The 9,825-nt window shown below is 32.9% G+C and overlaps 1 long non-coding RNA gene across 1 annotated transcript; it reads right to left on the bottom strand.

The window, feature by feature from the left end:
• Nucleotides 1-6,763: 6,763 nt before the first annotated feature.
• On the bottom strand, nt 6,764-9,505 carry LOC139491983 (uncharacterized). Its single transcript, XR_011656683.1, has 2 exons — nt 9,341-9,505; nt 6,764-6,998 (listed from the first exon to the last, which is right to left on the bottom strand). It is a non-coding gene; the product is annotated as an uncharacterized lncRNA (long non-coding RNA).
• Between the last annotated feature and the right edge of the window lie 320 nt (nt 9,506-9,825).

Raw genomic sequence — 9,825 nt, 5'->3', positions numbered from 1 at the left:
TCTAAATCATTTATATAGGAATTCTCTATATTTTTCTATAAATGAACTTTATCTTATAGTTAACATAAAAATAAAATAAAAAAGTGGGGTCACCGTTCATTTGCGCTCACAATCTGCCTTTGAAAGAAGCATACATTTTTGTAAAGTTGGGATTTTTCTGTTGAAGTAATAGGAGAAATAAAGGTAATATCGAAAAAAAAGAAAGAAATTTATTACAGAAATCGCTCAAATTTTACAATAATTTAGTTTAAGTACAGCTTATATGGAAATTATATTAAAAAATATAGGTCACCGATGAGTTAAAAAAGATATTTCAATTTTAAAGCCAAAAAATGGCATTTTTCCTCCAAAGGGAGATAATTTGGAACTTTTTCAATGATGTATACATTTCAAAAGTCATCTGGGGCCAACACGAATTGTTTGTTTTGAATGATTTTTGTACCATATGATAAGTAACAACTACAAGAGGTAACGAATAAAATTTGAAATGAAAAACAAATGTTTATTTTTTTTCTGAAATTTTTATACCCTCGAGCCTCCTTAAAGGGAAAATTCACGATTTTTTACTTATGGTTTAAATATGTTCATTATGACATAATATATATATTCACAAAGATTTATCGCTATATGTGCAGTAATAAAGGAGAAATTCAATAATTAATGAAAAAATATCAACTACTTCCTGTAGGTCGTGACGTTTTCTCCTGATTTTTGCATGCCGGGATTTAAAATACAATCATTAAAAGTCTTGGTTTTTAATCATATTTTAACGTAATCGTAAGCGCGCCGATGACTTATGCTTTATCTAATAACCATCCGATAATAAGAAGATAAAACGCACAGACGTTCAATTGTACTCATTCGTGAGATAAATTATCTATGTTAAACGTATATATTCGAATTATTTTTGTAGACAACACAAAAAGTTATAAATTTATTTTTAATAAATGCATTTTCGGACTGATAAGGTGAACAAATTAAAGTACAATAATCTGTCAAGACAATATGTTGGTGTACTATTATTGACCTTTTACTATCTCTGCTATGACTAGGTTTATACGATGTGTGTATTCACGGTTCTGCGGCAATACTCGTAGATGGCTTGTTGAAAGGTAAATTGTTATTTGCACTTCGGTATTTAACCACGCCACTAGGGCACACCTTGCCAGGTGTGACTGTCTATTCGGATCAGTGGGAGCATTTAATACACACATTAAAAATACATATTCAAGTTGGTGACAAATAAAAATTGGTCGCCGTGGAATTATTTAATTATATTTGGTGCTATTATTTATTTGAATTCAAATTAGTTAATTTACTAAGAAATACACAATTTTCGGTTAAAGACGGGAAACTTAATTCATATGTCAGAATGAAATGATATACAAGTCTTGTCCTTGATTTATGTCTCATAAAAAAGGGGGACTTAGAAATTAGAAATAGCTTTACTAAATCATTTTTATTTGTCTTTATTAGGCGAAAAAATGTACGAGAACACTTACATTTAGACTTTTGAAAGCCATGTATTAATTAATATATGAAACTATCTGAAGATAACTCTACCGAAGCGGAATATAATATGTACGAATAAAGAAAAAATACTTTTGTATTGGAATGGAATCGAAAAATTACGAATAGATAATCTTTTCAAGTGTGAAAAACGTCGACCAAATTTATTCATAATCGGGAACGTCCTTATTAAAATCTGAGACTACTATAATAATCGTCGTCTCCCAACGTATATATATACTTAAATAACTATTTGACCAACGATGTTTAAAATTAAAGACGACGAATTTAATGTTATCTTTCCCTATTTTTGAATGTTATTATAAGTCTGTTCAACTTGCAAGAATACCCCTAAAGCGGACAAATATCCGACAAGCAGTTTATTCTTTAACTTGCTGTCATTGAATATCAAGAAAGAAAATAAATCCCGAAATTGATACTCAATAGTTTTCCTAGAAAATATTCACATCCCTTGAGGATTATTAGTGTACGTCCAGTTGCATATATTTTACATGAATGTTGGAACAATTGTGATGATGACGAATTTCGTCCTTTATTCGAGAACAATCTAATTGATATATAATATATAAATCTGTGAGTTTACTATGTTCTTAACTTCGATGAACCAAAGCAAGTTATAAATTGACCTGTATTTAAATCAAATTGTTTCTTTTTTTTCTTCTTCTTCTTTTGGTATACAATAGTCTATCGAATTCGTTGATTACATACTGTTGGCATACGTGGACTAGTCTATTTACAAAACTTTTACCACAATTTACACAAAATGTATGTTTCTTTCTTATGTTCAATGTATACATGTATACATATTTTAAATTGCGCTACTGACTATAGTTCCGTAACTTTCTACCCAGGCGTATGTATACACGAATCGTCGACAAGTGCGCACATTTTTTTAAATCAATAATTCTGGTATGTTCCAATCTGTCCTAAACTATTGACAACGAGTATATATTACATTTTCCCAAATTAACCCTAGGAAAAATATGTAAATAGATTTGTATTTCTTCATTTTTTTTTTGTATTATTTTTTTTTTATAAATAATATTATTTACACCAGAAATGTTATTTATAAACAAGCGTATGAGTTCAGTAATGACTAGTATATTATATCACTTTCGGACACGCAAGACAAAAATGTATATTATACATGCACCTGATAGTTCAAAATGGAAAGTTATAAGTAACGGTCGTGTACACTGATCAATACCTACAGAAGTGAAACTGAGGTCTGAGGAATCTACATGTATTTACCTGTATTTACCTGTACTTACCTGTGATATTGGCGCAAATGAAAGATTTAATTTTTGGCGCAAATGAAATATGGTTTGTGGCGCAAATGAAAGATTTTTTTGGCGCAAATGAAATGCCAATTGGCGCAAAAGCAAAGCACCGGCCAATTTTCAAAGAGTGGTGTTCCTTGGAAATATAATGACATGGATAAGTGCATTTTAGGTGCTCCAATATGTACAATTCATACTCAAATTTGATGAAAGTTGAATCATAGTTTGATATAAGCGATATTTTGGACTGCTTTGAAAATGAGTACCGAAAGAATATTGGGTGTCCGTTGGTATAGTGACCAAATAAAACAGACGGGTAACGAATGCCTAACAGACACTTACAGGATATGTAATGTACGAGAAACAGAAACTTACCTGACAGAATGGACATCAAACGGACGAGTACCGTATAAAAAAGACACCTAAAGTTGACCTAACGCAAGCATTCCTGATGAAAAGGATGAACAAGATAAGATAAACTGAGCGATGATTATAATACATGTCTTGCATGACTAAGCAATGATGTTGCCCACCTCCTTTGTCTTATCCTTCTTATCCTTTTAACAACTAGTAGGTTTATATTTGAAACATCTAAGTTCAGTTGGACCTGAATAAGAGATGCTCGATAGTGAAGACATGATCTTACTTCAAGCCAAGCATGAGTAATATATATAGACACTCATGACATTCAAGAAATCTTATCTTTCCATAATTGTCATTTCTGAGTTAAACAAAATTCAATTGGCATTTATCCGTTTTGCTTTTGGTAGGTATCCGTTATCCTTCCATTCATGTCCGTTTCCCATCCATTTTATCCGTTATAGGTCCGGTAGAAGTGCGTTGGTGAATTTCTCTACCAGACCTCCAACCAATCTATAACGGACAAATAACGTATACAAAACGGAAACAAAAAGGACGAGTACAGTACAAAACAAACGCCTATGGATGCTAAGCGAACATGAACCAGATATGGACTGACGTCTAACGGGCATGAACGGATTGAAAAAAAAGTTATCCGTTCGGCATCCGTTCGAGCTATCCCTTAAGGTATGACCGAGGCTTAACTGTTACGTTTTGCAACTCTAAGTAGACGTTATTATCATTTCTCACGATAATTATTTTAAACCAAATGACTTTTCAAGGGACACTGTATCAAATGATTGATTGATTGATGATAGTTGCTTAATTTCCAGTGGCCAATTTTTCAATCATTTTCAGAACGATACCAAGTAAACAATAAACACAATAGTTAAGTTTAGTGATATAAGCCATTTCTTATCAATTTATAATATATTGTTCTGTTAAAGCAACTATGCAATGCACATCATTTTTTTATTACCACTATTTTTCTTTTCAGTTAAGACACTTACTGCATGTTCACAAAGCTTTATAACATACTGGTCATTCCTAAATAGTTCTGCATCTGTCAAACTGTTTTAATATAAGTTTGCAGTGCAGACATTATTTTGAATGAGCCAAATATCAGCCAATTTTGTTCAAGCAGCATATTGCAAATGGATATTAAATGGAAGAGAAAAGGAATGCAAGTAAGAAACAGTCATCTTTTATGTAATATGCAGTCCGATATGCGGTTTAAATAGAACAAAAGAATTCGACCTCTTGTGTTTAGAAGGTAGAAAAGTGAAATGAACTTTGTATACGGTTGTCAAGATGTCACAAAAGTTACTTTCCGTAAAGTCATTATAAATATTTGCATTCACGTTGTTTAATTTTCATATTGTACAATTGTTGACAATGCAACTTGCAAACAATCGTTTTCAAAACGACCATAAGTCAAGCTGTTACGTCATTTAGGGGGTCTCCTTATAAACTGCTACTTTTTTTTGCTGGACATAGAAAAAATCTTGGAAAAATTACAAAAATTGAGAAATGAATTGCCAATCGTTTAAGACCATTCCCAAAGTGGCACACCTAAATTTGACATTTGGACGCAATTTCAAAGTTGGATGTTATATGACGGGGTTTTGTTAATTATTTTTTGAATCGAACACACCCGTCCTATAAATGTAACATCACATGACTTTTAAGTGATTAAAACTAATTTTTTTAAATAATATTTGCATGTTTGACATGTTTTTTTCTTTAACAATTACAATTACACCGACAGTCATAATTTCTGTATTATTTAAAAAAGTTTTGTTACACATTTTGTTACACCTTAGTTATACAGTAACCCGGATTGGTTGACCATTGTGAAGTTGAGTTTTTGGGGTAGCATAAACTTATATCGTTGTACTCTCTTTGTTTGTGTTAACCAATTGTCGTTCGGAATTATTTTTTATACGTCATTTATTTATCTTGCAATTTCTTGTAATTTAGTTTGCGTCTTATTTCGTTGGTGTCATATTCACCGTACGGCCTTCAACAATGAGCAAAGCCCATACCGCATAGTCAGCTATAAAAGGCTCAGATATAACAAAGTAAAACAATTCAAACGAGAAAACTAACGGCCTTATTTATATATAAAAAAAATGAACGAAAAACAAATATGTAACACATAAACATACAACAACCACTGAATTACAGGCTCCTGACTTGGGACAGACACATACATAAATAATGTGGCGGGGCTAAACATGTTAGCGGGATCTATGTTTGTGTTCGATCATACAGTATAATAAGTCGGTAATTGCCCGCGAATGGATTTTTTTTATTCTTTACGTCTTATTTGTTGATTGCAGTTGGTTTTTGTTTTGTGTCATGTGGAGATATGATGTGATTTTGTTTTTCTTTTGATGTGTTTGCATCTTAAATTGGGATTGCACCGAGTTATTTCATGATTTCTTTTGTGCTATATTTTCGATACATTTTAGTCTATTTTATAGCATCTTACAATTGTCCGTCGACATAATGTGATACTTTTTTTGTTGCCAATATTATTCATACGATTTGATATCTTTTTCTTTTCTTATTAGTTTACCTACAGTCGAAAATTTGCAAGACATTAAGAGTCTTTACTTATTTAACCGTTTTACATTAGACTCAATTTTCTCAAACACCTCTCCCTAGTTTTCAAGAATATCAAAGTTCCCTTATATTAATTTTTACCGTATACGGTGGCTCACTCTATTTTTCTCATACTTGCTCACTATAACAAGTCAAGTACTATAGTAGTACACCGGTGTCTTCATATTTCATGTACTGCACATGCGTATATATATTACTCGAGTGTGAAACATGCAGACAATACTCTACTAAAGCAAGCCAGGAAACAATCCATCAACAAGGAATTAAGACTGAGCTAAGGGGAGCTCGCTCCAGTATTGCTCCAGGGATTCCCTATGTTTAATTAAACATATTTCCCCGACGAAAGCCCCCCCCCCCCCCCCCCCCCCCCCCCGCCTATATTCTTGAAAACGTTGTTCTTATACATACTTATCTCCATCTTATTGTCTGAAGTCTTCAGTCTCTGCATCGAACTCTTACAATCAACCAAGTCGTTGCTAAGACGGTGCTTAAAAGAGCAGCGGCTGGGGTTAAAATTGTACTTACTAGATAGTCTTTGATAATCTGTTACAGTTTTGTACAAGAGTAATGTTTGGCATGCTTAAACCTTTGGCATATTTTGTAAGTTGAAAAATGAATATACTAAAGACCTTTTTTGGGTGTTAACATTTGCGGTTGACTGGCATATTTTATGTAGAATGTACAACCTGTTTTATTAAAAAAAAAATGATTCTAAAAGATAACGAAAATTAAGCATATGCTCTTTTAACTGTTCTTGAACAGGGCTCCAATTTTAAAAAAAAGAAAGAGTTCAGATGATCAAGTTCTTTGAAGAAGGAGAAATGGGAAACCAATAGCACTGCTATATCATCTCAGAAATTATATAAATTATTACCATTAGTATTACAAGACTATGAAGGATGCATTCACATCTCTTCTGTTATGGAGACGTTTGACAAATTCTGTATATAAAAAAAACAAGTTCCTTTTGTGACATAACTTTATTCATATAGATTATTTCTCCTACATATCTTTATATATTGCTTTCTTTAGTTCAAATTGGAATCTCAGATAAGCATCTGGTACTTTAAAACCTCTACTCTCTGTTCCATGCCTCTGGTCGACATGTGTACTTCAGAATAATTACTGACTGTCAAATGTATAGCAGAACGTACATAACTTCTTGATAAAACAAACTGCTGTCTATCTCCCTTTTCGACACTGCAAAAAAAAAAAAAAAAATCGAACAGGCAATTAAAGAGGGGGTTGCAACCACATGTTCCCCGTACAAACGGATCGGAATTCAATTCTCATTCTGTAAACAAATATTGTAGGATGCGTTAGTGTCGAATCCTGAAATTTGTAAGGTATTTTGGTGTTTTAAAAGCCCCTCCCCCTTTTTTAATATACACCACAAAAAAAACAACATTTAGTTAGGATAAAGAACTAATAAACGATAGTCCTATAATGTAAGGCTTCAGAGTTTCATATCTTTAAGATTCAACATGTTTATCGGATTGTTTTTTACTATCAATGTTGAACCGTTCATTTTTATCGGATTTTTAGCTCACCTGGCCCAAAGGGCCAAGTGAGCTATTCCCATCACTTTGCGTCCGGCGTCCATCGTCGTCGTCCGTCGTCGTCCGTCGTCGTTAACTTTTACAAAAATCTTCTCCTCTGAAACTACTGGGCCAAATCAAACCAAACTTGGCCACAATCATCATTGGGGTATCTAGTTTAAAAAATGTGTGGCGTGACCCGGTCAACCAACCAAGATGGCCGCCACGGCTAAAAATAGAACACAGGGGTAAAATGCAGTTTTTGGCTTATAACTCAAAAACCAAAGCATTTAGAGCAAATCTGACAGAGGTAAAAATGTTTATCAGGTCAAGATCTATCTGCCCTGAAATTTTCAGATGAATCGGTCAATCGGTTGTTGGGTTGCTGCCCCTGAATTGGTAATTTTGAGGAAATTTTGCTGTTTTTGGTTATTATCTTGAATATTATTATAGATAGAGGTAAACTGTAAACAGCAATAATGTTCAGCAAAGTAAGATCTACAAATAAGTCAACATGACCAAAATGGTCAGTTGACCCGTTTAGGAGTTATTGCCCTTTATAGTCAATTTTTAACCATTTTTCGTTAATTAAAGTAATCTTTTACAAAAATCTTCTCCTCTGAAACTACTGGGCCAAATTAATCCAAACTTGGCCACAATCATCTTTGGGGTATCTAGTTTAAAAAATGTGTGGCATGACCTGGTCAACCAACCAAGATGGCCGCCACGGCTAAAAATAGAACAAAGGGGTAAAATGCAGTTTTTGGCTTATAACTCAAAAACCAAAGCATTTTGAGGAAATCTGACATGGGATAAAAATGTTTATCAGGTCAAGATCTATCTGCCCTGAAATTTTCAGATGAATCGGTCAATCGGTTGTTGGGTTGCTGCCCCTGAGTTGGTAATTTTGAGGAAATTTTGCTGTTTTTGGTTATTATCTTGAATATTATTATAGATAGAGATAAATTGTAAACAGCAATAATGTTCAGCAAAGTAAGATCTACAAATTAGTCAACATGACCAAAATGGTCAGTTGACCCCTTAAGGAGTTATTGCCCTTTATAGTCAATTTTTAACAATTTTCATTAATTTGGTAAATTTATGTAAATTTTTACCAAATATAGTTCTCTGTTACTAATGGGCAAAGTTCATTATAGATATAATTGTAAGAAGCAAAATCGTTCAGTAAAGAAAGAACTTCAAACACATCACCATCACCAAAATACAATTTTGTCATGAATCCATTTGTGTCCTTTGTTTAATATGCACATAGACCAAGGTGAGCGACACAGGCTCTTTAGAGCCTCTAGTTTTAACTACCAATGTTGAACCGTTGAACCGTTGAACATTGATAGTTAATAACAAACATTCGATAAAAAATGTTGAATGTTAATGATATGAACCTCTGGTCTTATATTAAAGGACAATATATAACACTTCTGAGGTTCATATCATTTACATTCAACGGTTTTATCGGATTTTTTTTTTTACTATGAATCGTTCAACATCAATAGTAAAAAAAAATCCGATATACAAACGTTGAATATAAGTGATATGAACCTCCGAAGTTTATATAATAGCATTACGGTAAATATAATAATTAAAATTCAGTTAATTTAGTGTGGGAGGCTATTTTAATCCACTTTCTGAGTGTGTATTAAATAATGATACAATGTAACAAACCTATCAAACACACCGTGAAAAATAACATTATCTCCCCTGGAAATGCTTAACAACAAGACACAAAAAACTGCTACCTTTTTTTGCTCTATATCACATAATTATGAAAACACATTACATAGATAGGGAATATTGTGCTTGTGTACACGTTTAAATGTGTAGGTGGCACACTCAGAACGATCGTCTCTAGATTTTTTTTTTAAATTCGTCCCGGCCTTTCCGGGTTCACGTAGCAACACGTTTCTTTCCTTTCCAGTTATTCCTGATTATCAATTAATCCAAAACATGCATTTATCACAAAGCAACAACTATTAAACAACTCACCTATACCAATGGTGATCGTCTAATTCCTAGCTGATTCTTTTAATCGTACCTTTCTTGACGACACCCATCGTTGTAGCGTCTACCATTGGAGGTAGCGAAATTACATGATTTGACAGGAGAGCGAAATAAACAAGGGGAGCAATTTTATCGAACCGCATTCCGGACTGTATGGATGTGAAATCAGATGAAAATCAGTTATTAGAAAAGTTAATGATTAAGTGAGTATGCTTTATAGATTATTTTTTGGGATTAAGTATGCGCCAAGCATATTATCTTATCAACAATTATTATCAGCAGGATACAGCAAGTTGAAAAAAGGGGTACTTGTCTACTTTAAGTATATATATAATACTGAACCTGAAATCTGCTACAATTAACAATCATTGCATTAAAAAAAACTGTTAGGATTTATTGTTGTATTTCATGTATTATCTTACTTTAAGTTGTAGGTCTTGAATAAAAAAACCAGGATTTGATACCAGAGA

This window comes from Mytilus edulis, chromosome 1, assembly GCF_963676685.1.
Source record: "Mytilus edulis chromosome 1, xbMytEdul2.2, whole genome shotgun sequence".
Classification (NCBI taxonomy): domain Eukaryota; kingdom Metazoa; phylum Mollusca; class Bivalvia; order Mytilida; family Mytilidae; genus Mytilus; species Mytilus edulis.
This window is presented reverse-complemented; position numbering and strand designations above follow the sequence as displayed.